This window comes from Biomphalaria glabrata, chromosome 9, assembly GCF_947242115.1.
Source record: "Biomphalaria glabrata chromosome 9, xgBioGlab47.1, whole genome shotgun sequence".
NCBI classification, from domain to species: domain Eukaryota; kingdom Metazoa; phylum Mollusca; class Gastropoda; family Planorbidae; genus Biomphalaria; species Biomphalaria glabrata.
In genome coordinates this window covers 16,444,178-16,459,752 of record NC_074719.1, presented here as the reverse complement: position 1 = coordinate 16,459,752, position 15,575 = coordinate 16,444,178, and the positions used below count along the sequence as shown (strand labels likewise).

General features: G+C 38.4%; 1 protein-coding gene across 9 annotated transcripts in view; it reads right to left on the bottom strand.

Moving 5' to 3' along the window:
* Nucleotides 1-15,575, bottom strand: part of LOC106070871 (rap guanine nucleotide exchange factor 1-like) — a 96,000-nt gene that overhangs the window by 31,390 nt on the left and 49,035 nt on the right. The window contains exon 1 of one of the 9 annotated variants that reach the window (XM_056042185.1): nt 4,850-5,090. The exons of the other annotated variants lie outside the window; for them this stretch is intronic. The gene's annotated coding sequence lies outside the window, so the exon portion shown is untranslated. Of the gene's footprint in view, nt 1-4,849; nt 5,091-15,575 lie in introns of those variants that run through there. 9 annotated transcript variants of the gene reach the window in all.

Below are 15,575 nucleotides of genomic sequence, written 5' to 3'. Positions count from 1 at the left end.
TATCAAGGGCTACGATTTGATCTTAAAATTCAGGGATCGCTTTATATATCAGCAACACATGAGCAGAGAAAAAAACAAGTTATCAATTTGAATAAACTTGAATGTATTTATCTTAACTTCAACTCTTGTATAAATCAACAACAAGATATCATGCTCTATTAGTGCCTACAGTATCATTTCTACTTTTCATTTAATACGGCATTCCATAGCTATCTAGTATCGTATCGAAGTTCCATGGAACATCATTTCCTAGTTCTATGTAGTATCGTATCAAAGTTCCATGGAACATCATTTCCTAGTTCTATCTAGTATCGTTTCCTAGTTATATGTAGAATCATTTCCTAGTTATATGTAGTATCATTTCCTAGTTATATGTAGTATCATTTCCTAGTTATATGTAGTATCATTTCATAGTTATATGTAGTATCATTTCCTAGTTATATGTAGTATCATTTCATAGTTATATGTAGTATCATTTCCTAGTTATATGTAGTATCATTTCCTATTTATATGTAGTATCATTTCCTAGTTATATGTAGCATCATTTCTAAGTTTTAGGCAGCATCGTTTCCATTTTTCATATAGGATCGTATCAAAGTTCTATGGTATAGTTCTATAGAGCATCATCTCCATGTTTCATGTAGTATCGTATCAAAGTTCTATGGTATAGTTCTATAGAGCATCATCTCCATGTTTCATGTAGTATCGTATCAAAGTTCTATGGAATAGTTTTATAGAGCACCATCTCCATGTTTCATGTAGTATCGTATCAAAGTTCTATGGAATAGTTCTATAGAGCACCATCTCCATGTTTCATGTAGTATCGTATCAAAGTTCTATGGAATAGTTTTATAGAGCACCATCTCCATGTTTCATGTAGTATCGTATCAAAGTTCTATGGAATAGTTCTATAGAGCACCATCTCCATGTTTCATGTAGTATCGTATCAAAGTTCTATGGAATAGTTCTATAGAGCACCATCTCCATGTTTCATGTAGTATCGTATCAAAGTTCTATGGAATAGTTTTATAGAGCACCATCTCCATGTTTCATGTAGTATCGTATCAAAGTTCTATGGAATAGTTCTATAGAGCACCATCTCCATGTTTCATGTAGTATCGTATCAAGGTTCCATGGAATAGTTCAACGTAGTATTAGTGATATGATGTCCAGACCGAAGTAATTATTCTTAGAATGCTAATTGACCCAGCTCCATCTATCTTTTCCCACTGTTGGCCACGCCCCGAACACATGCGAGTGTTACTGTAGACAATGCCAAATAAGCCAACATAACGAGACAGCAAAGTTACTCAGAGCTGTGGCCATTCACAACCAGAAGATATTTATTCAACCCAATTGGATTTTTGTTTCTATAATAATTGTCAAGTCAATATTTAAAAAAACAACCTAAAAAAACAAAACAACATTGTACGTTGACAACTCAAAACTAAACTCTTGCTGTCAACCCAGTTTCACTCGAATACAGAAAAAAACAACACACACACACACACAACAAAGAAAATAGCTTTCTGCAATGAGAAATGTAAAGACCAACAGAACAAACAAGAAATTGTTCTTCCTTCAACACTCATTCTTTCTTGAAACATTGGACGTAGAAACGAACTAACAAGAAGAAAACCACGGACCCAAGTAGAACCTCCTAGTGTTGATATGGTAACTCACCAATAACTTTATGCTGTTGTTGGGTAGAACAACCTCCTAGATCACAGGATAGTCACCAATACATCGATGAGGACCACTAATCGTTTATCTGGTTTAGGCGGCTGGGTCAACATGACCCAGTCCAAGCATCCAGCAAAATGAACACCCAAGTATCGATCAGAGAGACCAACATTTCTCTAATGTGTGTGTGTGTTACTTCTAGTTGACTTTTATGTAATCAAGTTCCCATGATAAATGAGTTTGTTGAAATCTACAACATCCGTCAAAGACAACAGCAAGGCCTAAAAACACAGTGAGCATCAGGGGAAGTGTAAGTCAACCCCGCCCCCACAACTGAATAGAAAAAATAATGTCCGTGAAAAGTTCCATTCTGTCCACTTTGTTTCTCTCATCCATAGTTTCGTGTTGTGGGACCCCCCCCCCCCCCCCCAACTGATGGCAGCACGCCAGAGATTATCTCCGCACAGAGTTCTAGATAAGGATTAACTCTAAACAGTCCAGAAGTTCAACATACTTTGTCATCTATTGATATGGATGTGACAAACTTTGACCCCTCTGCCTCCTGTCCCCAACCATCAACCCTTGGTGTGAAGTTGACTTGCTAGAAACATTGTCATTTTAAAGAGTAAAATGAGAAACAAACATGTCAATGGGAAGTCAGATTTAAGTCTTTGAAATGTGGAGATGTGTATGTTCATTAGTGTGGTCGTCCATATAGCCCCATTCTATGTACTTGCATTTACCGAACCGTTTGTGATTGGCTCATGCCTGAATGGCCTACTATACACTTTAAAAGATTAAGAAAAGATTTAAAAACATTTTTCCTTCCACTAAATACCCTAGACACAACGCAAACTGAACTATCAGATGTTCTTCTATTCGTATAAAACAATCAGTCATGATAGCATTCTTTCTAGCTGTCAAGTTTTCCCTCATTTTATTGAAAGTCTTGATGTTTTGCCCCTTTAGCCTCTCGCTTTGATAAGATATCTTCATTAAAACCAAATGTTGGCTTCAGGAGATAAGAATGGGCGACTGGTTCACAAGAAGGCCACCGCTCCCTTGGCTCTCACTTGGCTAAGGGATCACTCTCTGCTCTCTCACAGCACAGAAACAAGGGTAACACAATGACCTCTGGTAATAGAAGCATAGTTCAAAGTGAACGCCCACATCCGACCCTTCCTTTCAAAGCAGTTACCAAACAGCAGCTATTATAACGAGCCAGTGCTCACACTCAGACAACCGCACCTTCCATCGGTGACTACAGGACCTTGAACTCTCAGCCACACGTGTAAATTACAAATACCCAGCCACCCCATTGGGGCATGACATACTTCTGTTATGTACTAGAAAACATGTCTACAATACACGTTCATGAACGGCACGTCAACTCCACGTAATGTGTGTCTTAATGTGGATGTGTGTCCTAATGTGGATGTGTGTCCTAATGTGGATGTGTGTCCTAATGTGGATGTGTACTCAGTGCATGTGTATTGATTGTTTGAACACCAGCAGTAGCACTATTGTTACTGTTATTAGAGCCCCAAACTTGACACAATCAAACATTATAGAGTAGACTCTGGCCAAACTCAAGTGCTCGTGAAGATAATCTCTTGAGCGAGATCTCGCCAATAGACGTATTAACTCCCCTACTTTTCATTCGAGCCGAAAGTCTTTATACGGGTTATCTCACAATGGTGGGTTAGGCAGAGATTGGATGCTTTAGACAGCGAAAAAAAGAAAAAGAGAGAGAGAGAGAGAGAGAGTTGTGTGTGAGAAGGAGTCAAGTGTCATCCAGCCTGTCAGGACGTAAGTATCCTCTTATCAGATTGAGACATCAACCCATGAAGAGAACGATGAACGCGGGAGAAACAAAAAAGATACCAGGTCTAAATCTTGAATGAAACTTAGTTTCGTTCACATGTAAATTAGTATTTGCTACAAATAATTCATCGAGTTTTTTGTTTCAAGTTTTTGGTAACACTAAATTATGTGTGCTCAACAGTGAGTCTGCTCCATCGCGCGGACAGCTCAGCTAACATATCATGAGGATAACAGAAAAAAAAACAGTTGGATAAAAATCAAGGCGCATATCAAAACTTAACGCCAGCAGCCATTCAACAGACTATATTCAATTCAATGCTAAATCAATCTTGTACAAAAAGACAACAGTAAATATTTTAAACAGTCTTGTTTGTAAAATGGGTCTTGAAACAGAATTGTGATTCCGTTAAAAACATGGGTGATCGAGGTAATAGATTAGCTGGAACCAGATGGTCGATTCAATGGGAGAGTAAAAAGATTGATGGTCTATACTCAGTCACAGCTGGGTCCAGGAGTCAAGAAAAAGTACATGAAAAAAAAAAAGGGGGGGGGGACCCTTTTACTGGTTGCATGCTCTGAACAACAGCACCACAAATGTATCATAGCAGGAGGGTAGAATAACTTGAATAGTGTGTACGTGTGTGAGAGAGAGAGAGAGTGTGTGTGTTTCAAAATTTATTGTAAAAAAACAAAACAAAACAACATTTATAATGTAAATACCCAGGCTAAACCAAACATAAAATAATAAGAATCATTCTCCACCTATCTTCCATTCTCACTTCTGACACCCAAACTGCTGCCCAACAGGAAAAGTTTCTTGACTACAAAAAATCTTTGTTTTATATCGTGAAACATTTGTTTTGTACATTATCGTTCTATCGTCTAAGCATCTTTGTATCTAAGGTCTTCATCTGTAACGAGTTTCACCTTTAGACGTATTAGTTCTAGAGTCCAATGACGTCTCCATCAAGTAAGTACTAGAGTGCAGTGCAGGAAGATAGATCAGAGAGAAGACGTGTCCAGCTTTACGCTCATAACATACAAAGTTAAACCACTAAGCAAGCATTTTCTGAAATCACATAATGTGCATTGTCCTTAATTTTAGAGTCACACTATCCGTTTCAAACTAAGTAGCCATGACAAACGGCGAAAGATGTTTATAAACAAATGTTATCAGCTTTGAAAGACTAGACAAACTATGATGACTAAATGGAATCATTGCACAAGTTTCTGTAAAACACAGAAGCCTATTGATCTGATCACCTATAATGACAAAGACCTTCACTTCAAAGTTGAATGACACATCCCCTACGAAGTATACAGAGTGTATAACTTAACCAACCTTCACGAACAGCAACTTAGGAATGAATGTTAATGAAACAAATCCTGTAGTACAGAAAGAACAAAACCATTAACGAATGACCACGACCTAGGTCACAGAAAACACAAAATCTCAGCAGACGTCTTTGATCCAACTGGCAGGACGGGGCAGCGAGTGGCCGAGAATTCGTCTCTCTATGACTCACTTACGCACGTCTGGCCCCCTATTATGGGCCAGTCGGCGCGAGAGCTAACAGCACCACACACGCTAAATGGCCCCCCAATAACGCGACGAGAAACTGGAACACAAATTTAGGGAGAGGCCGGGGGGGGGGGTGCTACGAGAGGGGAGTAGTAAAAGGGGGAGGGACAGAAGATACACGAGAGTTAGAAGATATAAGATTACTGTCGTCAGGGAGAAGGAGGAAAACATGCCATGGATCAAACAACAAACTGATGCATAACCAATTGATCGATTGTCTTTTATGTTTGTGTCAGTTTGTGCGGAGCCAGCTTTTAGAACTGTTGACGCAAGGGGAAATAAACAGAGCCAATAGTGCCTTGCTTTTTTTTTTAAAGAGGCAAATGTAGGAGGCCCGCATTGCAAATCACAAGCATGAGTTGAGCTTCTAAGGAAGAATAGAGATACACTGACTAAAACAGTCACTTAACGGTACATGGAGATACATGTACGGAAATACATGGGCAGCACAGAGATAGGGCCAACATGTACGGAAAAACATGGGCAGCACAGAGATAGGGCCAACATGTACAGAAATACATGGGCAGCACAGAGATAGGGCCAACATGTACGGAAATACATGGGCAGCACAGAGATAGGGCCAACATGTATAGAAATACATGGGCAGCACAAAGATAGGGCCAACATGTACAGAAATACATGGGCAGCACAGAGATAGGGCCAACATGTACGGAAATACATGGGCAGCACAGAGATAGGGCCAACATGTACGGAAATACAGGTAGTCACTTACATGGTAGCACAGTGATACATGTACAGAAATAGTCACATGGTATGGTAGCACAGTGATACATGTACAGAAATAGTCACATGGTATGGTAGCACAGTGATACATGTACAGAAATAGTCACATGGTATGGTAGCACAGTGATACATGTACAGAAATAGTCACATGGTATGGTAGCACAGTGATACACGTACAGAAATAGTCACATGGTATGGTAGCACAGTGATACATGTACAGAAATAGTCACATGGTATGGTAGCACAGTGATACATGTACAGAAATAGTCACATGGTATGGTAGCACAGTGATACATGTACAGAAATAGTCACATGGTATGGTAGCACAGTGATACATGTACAGAAATAGTCACATGGTATGGTAGCACAGTGATACATGTACAGAAATAGTCACATGGTATGGTAGCACAGTGATACATGTACAGAAATAGTCACTTACATAGTAACACAGAGATACACTGTTATGGAGTGTGCGTATGTGTGTGATATTTCTGGAAAAGTAAAGTGTATACAAATGAAAGAAAATAGACAGTAAGACACGTGACCATGAGTACCTATAAAAAGAAAGATATAAGAGACAGAGAAGAGAAGAGAAAGAAGATTGTATGTATTGCTCGGATTGACTAAAAGTAGTATGAAGGTGATTCATTGTTGATATCGATCGATTTTCCATGACTCATCATTATTACATCACTTCATTCAACATGATTTCCAGGCGCTCAATCTAAATATTAACACACGCACACACAAATATTGGTCCAACGCCAGTTCGCGAATGAAAGGGGGGGGGGGGCAATCTGCGCTCAGAAGACGGCCCTAACTTTCCAACAACCAACAAAAGTCTTTAGGCGCCTTGTTTTTTTTTTAACTAGTCTCAAATCCCTGTAATGACTTTCCCTGGAGCAACACTCTTGAGTCAAGATTGAGTTTAAAAACATCGAGTATGGGTCAAGATGGATTCCACCAACGACACAACTTAATCTAGTTAAAAAAAGAAAGATTCTCTTCTATAACGTTGCACACAAATACAAAGGTAAAGCTGTCCTACATAGACAAACAAACAATATAGTGATGAACACAAAGGTAAAGCTGTCCTACATAGACAAACAAACAATACAGTGATTAACACAAAGGTAAAGCTGTCTTACATAGACAAACAAACAATACAGTGATGAACACAAAGGTAAAGCTGTCCTACATAGACAAACAAACAATACAGTGATTAACACAAAGGTAAAGCTGTCCTACATAGTCAAACAAACAATACAGTGATGAACACAAACAAAGGTAAAGCTGTCCTACATAGACAAACAAACAATACAGTGATGAACACAAAGGTAAAGCTGTCCTACATAGACAAACAAACAATACAGTGATGAACACAAAGGTAAAGCTGTCCTACATAGTCAAACAAACAATACAGTGATGAACACAAACAAAGGTAAGGCTGTCCTACATAGACAAACAAACAATACAGTGATGAACACAAAGGTAAAGCTGTCCTACATAGACAAACAAACAATACAGTGATGAACACAAAGGTAAAGCTGTCCTACATAGTCAAACAAACAATACAGTGATGAACACAAACAAAGGTAAAGCTGTCCTACATAGACAAACAAACAATACAGTGATGAACACAAAGGTAAAGCTGTCCTACATAGACAAACAAACAATACAGTGATGAACACAAAGGTAAAGCTGTCCTACATAGTCAAACAAACAATACAGTGATGAACACAAACAAAGGTAAGGCTGTCCTACATAGACAAACAAACAATACAGTGATGAACACAAAGGTAAAGCTGTCCTACATAGACAAACAAACAATACAGTGATGAACACAAAGGTAAAGCTGTCCTACATAGTCAAACAAACAATACAGTGATGAACACAAACAAAGGTAAAGCTGTCCTACATAGACAAACAAACAATACAGTGATGAACACAAAGGTAAAGCTGTCCTACATAGACAAACAAACAATACAGTGATGAACACACAAATCCAATAGCCAACAAAGTTTTTCGGAAGATCACAAACAGCAATCGCACCTACAAACAATGAAATCCACTTTCAGTAAAACAAGCTCAAACATTCTTTGGACAAGTAAAGGAAATCCTATGTTTTAACAATGGTGTAGGACTGGAGGTTTCCTAAACTAAACGTAGTGGTTGCGTCTATTTTGAACACGATGCAGATGATGGTGGAACTTTCGGTAGGTCTGTATAGGTTTTAAAATGTAAACAAAACAGACTGACAACATAAAACCAAAAGCTTCTAAAAAATACAGTAAAGTAATTTGACCTCAAAGTTGGAATGGAAATGAACACAAAAAGTGATGCTAACTATTACCTACTGTGGAGGCGCGGTGGCTGAATGGTAAAGCGCTAGGCTTCCGAACCGAGGGGTCCCGGGTTCGAAACGGTGAAGACTGGGATTTTTAATTTCAGAATCTTTAGGGTGCCTCATGAGATCTTCGTAAATCGTGGTCCATAGAAACAGATTACCATTGCATCATCTGCGCCTAAAGATACTTATGATCTAGGGCACGCTACACTATTAAAAAGTTGCATTTCAATGTAATGTTTCCAAGAGAAGAGGTCGCGTACTTTGTATAGAGTTAGATCAAGATGTAGCGTAAATGAGAGAGAAACATTCAGATTCAGTAAGACGGTATAGAAAGACTTGGATACAAACATGCCGTTAAGAAAGATTTAGCAGCACTAGGACTTGATACACTAGGACTTGGATGCACTAGGACGTGAATGCACTAGGACTTGATGCCCTAGGACTTGGATACAAACATGCCGTTAAGAAAGATTTAGCAGCACTAGGACTTGATACACTAGGACTTGGATGCACTAGGACGTGAATACACTAGGACTTGATGCCCTAGGACTTGGATACAAACATGCCGTTAAGAAAGATTTAGCAGCACTTGGACTTGATACACTATGACTTGGATGCACTAGGACGTGAATACACTAGGACTTGATGCACTAAGACTTGGATACAAACATTCCGTTAAGAAAGATTTAGCAGCACTAGGACTTGATACACTAGGACTTGATACACTAGGACTTGATACACTAGGACGTGAATACACTAGGACTTGATACACTAGGACTTGATGCACTAGAACTTGGATGCACAAGGACGTGAATACACTAGGACTTGATACACTAGGACTTGATACACTAGGACGTGAATACACTAGGACTTGATACACTAGGACTTGATACACTAGGACGTGAATACACTAGGACGTGAATACACTAGGACTTGATACACTAGGACGTGAATACACTAGGACTTGATACACTAGGACTTGGATGCACTAGGACTTGATACACTAGGACTTGATACACTAGGACTTGATACACTAGGACTTGATACACTAGGACTTGATACACTAGGACGTGAATACACTAGGACTTGATACACTAGGACTTGATACACTAGGACGTGAATACACTAGGACTTGATACACTAGGACTTGATATACTAGGACTTGGATGCACTAGGACTTGATACACTAGGACCTGATACACTAGGACTTGATACACTAGGACTTGATATAGTAGGACTTGATACACTAGGACTTGATACACTAGGACTTGGATGCACTAGGACGTGAATACACTAGGACTTGATGCACTAGGACTTGGATACAAACATTCCGTTAAGAAAGATTTAGCAGCACTAGGACTTGATACAATAGGACTTGATATACTAGGACTTGATGCACTAGAACTTGGATGCACAAGGACGTGATTACACTAGGACTTGATACACTAGGACTTGATACACTAGGACGTGAATACACTAGGACTTGATACACTAGGACTTGATACACTAGGACGTGAATACACTAGGACTTGATACACTAGGACTTGATACACTAGGACGTGAATACACTAGGACTTGATACACTAGGACTTGATACACTAGGACTTGATACACTAGGACGTGAATACACTAGGAATTGATACACTAGGACTTGATACACTAGGACTTGATACACTAGGACTTGATACACTAGGACGTGAATACACTAGGACTTGATACACTAGGACTTGATACACTAGGACTTGATACACTAGGACTTGAATACACTAGGACTTGATACACTAGGATACACTAGAACAAGGATACACTAGAACTTGGATGCACTAGGACGTGAATGTACTAGGACTTGAATGTACTAGGACTTGGATGTACTAGGACTTGGATACAAACATTCCGTTAAGAAAGATTTAGAAGCACTAGGACTTGGATGCACTAAGTCTTGGATTCAAGAAACACTGGTGCTAAAAACGTCACACAGATGATTAGATCGTCAGGTAGTTTAAATCAGCTGCGCTTAAAATACCCCTTCAAGTTATTTTTAAACCGGCACAGTTTGAAAATACAACACGGACATTGTCAAAATGCCAAATTGGTGCTATTTTTTTCCCCCGACAAGTCGTCTGCTAAGTTTAGGCTACGTTCTGATATCTTGGGAATGTGTGCATCTAGTGAAATGTTTAAGAATACTTGTATAAAAAAAACAACATATGCATGTTTCTTCTTCCTAGCGTCACTTTCAGGCGTGCAAAAAGTGACATGACTAAGTTAACCTTTTTTTTTTAATGATTTCTGACTAGAATTTAAGATTGCCAATCATTTCAAGATATTTCCATGACATGTTGTCTCAATGATACAATGTGTAATGGAAGCTGATTTTGGGGTAATATTGTAGGCTTAGGTTTTGTGCTAATGTTATTAAAATGATAGCATGCTAGAAAAAAGACAAATCAGAAGTACCCAAGCTAACGAATGCCATAGATGACCTCGAGGATAAGACCAGCTCTTTGAATGTCCTATAGACAGACATGTATTCAAAAAGGTAAATCTTTTACGTGGCTGTCAAGGCGCGACAAACATCTTTTTCGGGCTATAAACTTCCCCAGACGCAAGAAATTGAGTCAAGGAGTAAGATCAGAACTCAAATGTTCTTAAAAGTACTCACCCAAGAACAGTATTGAGATTTTTTTTTAAAGCAAGTAGAAAGGTAAGTAAATGAGGTAGTTTCGTATTCCCCCCGAGTCACGTGGTTGTGTGTATACAACGCGCACCGTGCTTAGTTTTAGTTAGTTTGTAGTGGGAATCTGAAGCGTTTTAAGTCAATATTTAGTGGTTTCAATTTACTCATTAGCGCTAAACTATAATTTGTTAATAACAGGAGAATCTAGAGATACATATTTTTAATAGTTTCAACTAAAACAAATAGTTAAACCTTTGATAGAAGGTAGCAAGGTACCGAAGCGTTGGCCTATAATCTGCCATACTGAGATCAAGATTTCTTGATCTACAATGAATGACTACACTTACAGTTCTTAGCATTCGGGTAACCAGTCCTAGAAAAAAAAGTAACACTTTCATTCCCCCCCTCTTTCCTCTCTGCCCAAATGTAAACAAGCTTGAACTTGAGTAGAACACTAAAAGTTGGACAGCAGACCAGTGTGTATTGGTCAGATAGCTCTAGGGCTAGTGTGTAGTCGATATGTCGACTAGTTGTTATAAAAGATAAAAAGACTGCCATGTGTTTTCCTTGTGCGTAATAGGCTTCAGTTGTTTAGCGAACAAATAACACATCTGATAGTCAAGGATAAATCGAGATCTACTCTTACAGTTACACAGGCCAAATGTGTCTTACCCCGCCCTTTCATTGTTAAATTTGGTTTCTATATATAAGTAATAAAATGGATCTAGATCTATTTCGTCGACGCATTTTTGAAACTTTAATGTAACATTTTGTGAATTTCTTAAAAATGATAGAACTTTTAACAACATAATAATACATCATGTATCCAAAACAAAAAATAATTCTAAATGTAATCGATGTGCATAATGTATTTCAAATAAGCGGAATATGAAATACATAACGTTAAAAATAGCTGAAGTTTATGAAAATAACAATGTTTCAACTAATATGCATATTATCCCATATATAGGCCTATAAATAAATAAATATATATATGTGTGTGTGTTTTGTGTAGTTTATACCAAGCTTTTTTTTTAATCTCACAAGAACGTTTGTAAAAACATATTCTTCTGTATGTGAATGTAGATCTATGGTCAGCAAAGTGTTGACGCTTGTCATGACTATAAAGGAAATATCATTGATAATTTAAACCTATCCTTAAACAGTTCTTGGCCCTTTATGACAACATTCGTATAATTATTTGAACATTCAGGGAGTATGTTGATGTACTCTGTATATTTTAAAATGTTTGTAAATGTAAAATTTCGTAAAAATAGAGGAGCAACAGCAATGGAAATATAGGAAGACAAGGCCATTCTTCTCTTTGTTGTCCAACAATCACGTGACTTTGGTTAAAGTAGGTCAGAAATAAGGAATTACCTCATTGCCGACTAGACCTAGTCCGTCATCTACTAGACTGACTAAGTAAAGGTCTAACCTGTTACATAATATGAAACTGGCCATGAAAAAATAGTTGGCGCTCACATTCTTGTTCTGATTTGTTCTTCCAGAAAAAATATATTTTAAAAAATACCAACTAATATTACGGAATTACGAGCGCAACTGAAATTTGATCGAATTATATTATAAATATAAATGGTCACATCCCGTGGTGTCTATAAACTACTTTAGTAACAAAGAAGTCACAGACTGAAGCAGAACATGGTGTCGTTGGTTCAACTCAATACGTTTTATGAGAAGGTAGATGTGGTTCTATTCCACGACTAGCTTCTACAGGCATTGTGGGACAAGGATGAACAAACTGTTTCATTGATTAGTGTCACGATTCAGTGCAGAATGGACTCCGGTGTCTGGTTTACTAATAGAAGGGACCAAAGATCACGGACTACGTGGAAGTCTATGTTACCAAAGTACCAACTTGCCTGGAGAGCACACACACACACACACTGCAGTCCCAACACACGTGTTCAGCAGCACGTCTTGACAGGACAGTAGACTTTCACACCTTCAACTTCCCAAACAAATCTCTCCTGACGATGGGGGGTTGGGGGGGGGGGGGGCAGAACGAGAGGTTGAGGTGGTAAAAAAGTGGTCCAGGCGATGTCTGAGCACACTCAGCTTGTAGTGGTGGCTAGACACGCAACACATGTCGGCTACCTGGCTGCGCTCACCGTGGACATTAGAGAGGCGGGAAGAGACGGGGGAAGTCATAGAGAGTAAAAAAGAAAGGCGCGTGAGATCCCTCCTCCTCACCCCTGCTGCCACATGATCCCCCCCCCCATTACTTATCCACGTGCCAGAGTATCAGGTTTCTATTGGCCAACCCCATCTTCAGTCTTTGTGTTTCTTTCATTCTTGTCCAAATCTACACACACACACACACACACTTTGGCAATCCATAACAAAGAATCTCAAACTAGGTTCAAAACAAACTATAAAAACACCCAACCGAGATTTCTAGTTGTGCAACAAATGTATGTGCTGGGACGAGCGGGTGTCTAATGTGTTGGTGGCGTGAACGCAAATGTCAGCACTGGACACAAAATACATCAGAAATCCCGTTAGCACATAAGTCATGTGAGTTACTGTCAAGCAGTCTTTCCACTACTGCTACTAGCATGCAAAGATGCTCTTAGGGTAGAAAGCTGAGGAGAGGGGAACAAACAACAACTAGCATAACGTCTAGAAGTGAGGAGCTTCAAGCGTTTTGATGCTGTGGATTGGGTTTAAACATTACTTTCAAAGAGACCAATGACTCAACATTTACCTCTAATTTTCAAATACATTCCTTTCATGAAAACATGGGCATATTAAAACATGAAACAATCAACGTACTTCCCAATAGCGAACGGTTCTTCCTTATCTTATCAATTACAGACGTTCCCTTGTTTGAACAGAAGATAATTACGTCCTACGCGTATCCATGTGTTCATCTAGTCATGTATTTCAGAAGTGACTCTGCTAACTAATTGGTTGTCCTGTCTGAATTTAGGAAATTTAGGCACCGGATATTTAGGCACCGCGTATTTACGGATATTTAGGCACCGGATATTTAGGCACCCGGAAATTTAGGCACCCGGATATTTAGGCACCCGGAAATTTAGGCACCCGGATAATTAGGCACCCGGAAATTTAGGCACCGGATAATTAGGCACTTTTTGACAAGGCGGAAAATTAGGCACCGGATAATTAGGCACTCTTTAATTAGCGACCTTAATTTTGAAAGTAGTTTTAAAATGTTAACGTATATGTTATCCTTAGGCTATGGGCTATCGGTGACGTTATCAAAAAAATAGCAACCATAACGATTCTCACTAAAGAAAAGCTGACAAAATGGGGAAAATGATAATCATGAGAATGTGTGGAAACAAATGACTCCTGAGTCATTATATAATATAGACATCACAGCATTCAGGGGAGGGGAGGTAGAGATGATTCTCCGCTCATTGCTTCCGTCAATCACCAACCCCTAAGGTTGACTGGTGAGCTTTTTTAAATTGATGATTATGCAAATTGTGTAAATATTTAGTTACTAATGTAAATACTTAGGATTAAAAAGTATTATAAAATATTTTTATTATGTCGGGGAGTGTTGGTGATAAATATAATCGCAATAGCCCTCTGCTTGTGGAAAAAGGAGGGGTCGTACTCTTAAAATGGGATGGGCGGGGCGGGGGGCGCACACACTCTCACTTAAATGAGAGGATTTCTCGCAGGTAGATGTAAACTTAGTCGTAAAAGTTACGTAGTGAATCTGAAGGCTACACACTGGACTAAAGGGTATGGAAACACAAAGGTGTTCAAATGGAAGTCTGGGGATTATATTTTAGAGGCCTTCCAAAAACTTTGGTAGACACATTTCTGTTAAAACCATCATAATAATAAGAACAGTAATAAAAATAATAATATATATAAGGGAAATGATAATAGTTAAATTTCATTGGCAGTTTTGAAAGGGAAACGAGTGTTGTTGTTTTTTTTGTTTTTTTAATGTGTGTGTGTTTGTTTAATAATGAGTGTATGAAACCTTTTTTGTCGTTTTTTTTTTTCATTCTGAAGAAAAAAATAATTGTATAAGGTAGGCCTACTGAACCCAAAAGGAATCGAGGAATCATACCTTCTCGAAAATTGTAGTAAATATATTTGGTTTATGATAGAGAAGGCGGGGTTAAATTGGAACATCAACAATCTTCCATGAGCAGAATAAATATTAATAAGAGACCAATATTCCAAAAAAAAAAAAGATATTTACATTTTTAACTCATCTGTCTTCTCCATAAACTTTTTTTTTTAATTTTCAAAGCATTATATTTTATCGTAATTTCTAGCCGTTTTGCGATTTCCATTGCTATTTATATAAATATTATATTACATAAATCTACATATTAATTCAATAAAAGTTAATGACCACATTTGAAGGACGTAACACACCTATACACTCCCACAATAGATCTTCCTAAAGGGGTTACCCATTAACAATATAAAAGAAGGAGTGTTGATAATAGATATTAATGCTATTATAAAATATGTATACTACTTTAGTTTATCAACATATTTAATTCCTATAAGTAACGCGCGCAAATCCACCCTGCTCATTTTATTCCCACTATAAGAAGACAATTTTCTCCAGACTTCCATTTTAGCAGTTATGTTCAATGCTGTACCCTGCCCTGTACTCCAGTGTGTAGCCTTGAGACTCATTGCGTCATTTTCACGACCTAGTTCAACATCTACCCGCGACAAATCCTCTCCCT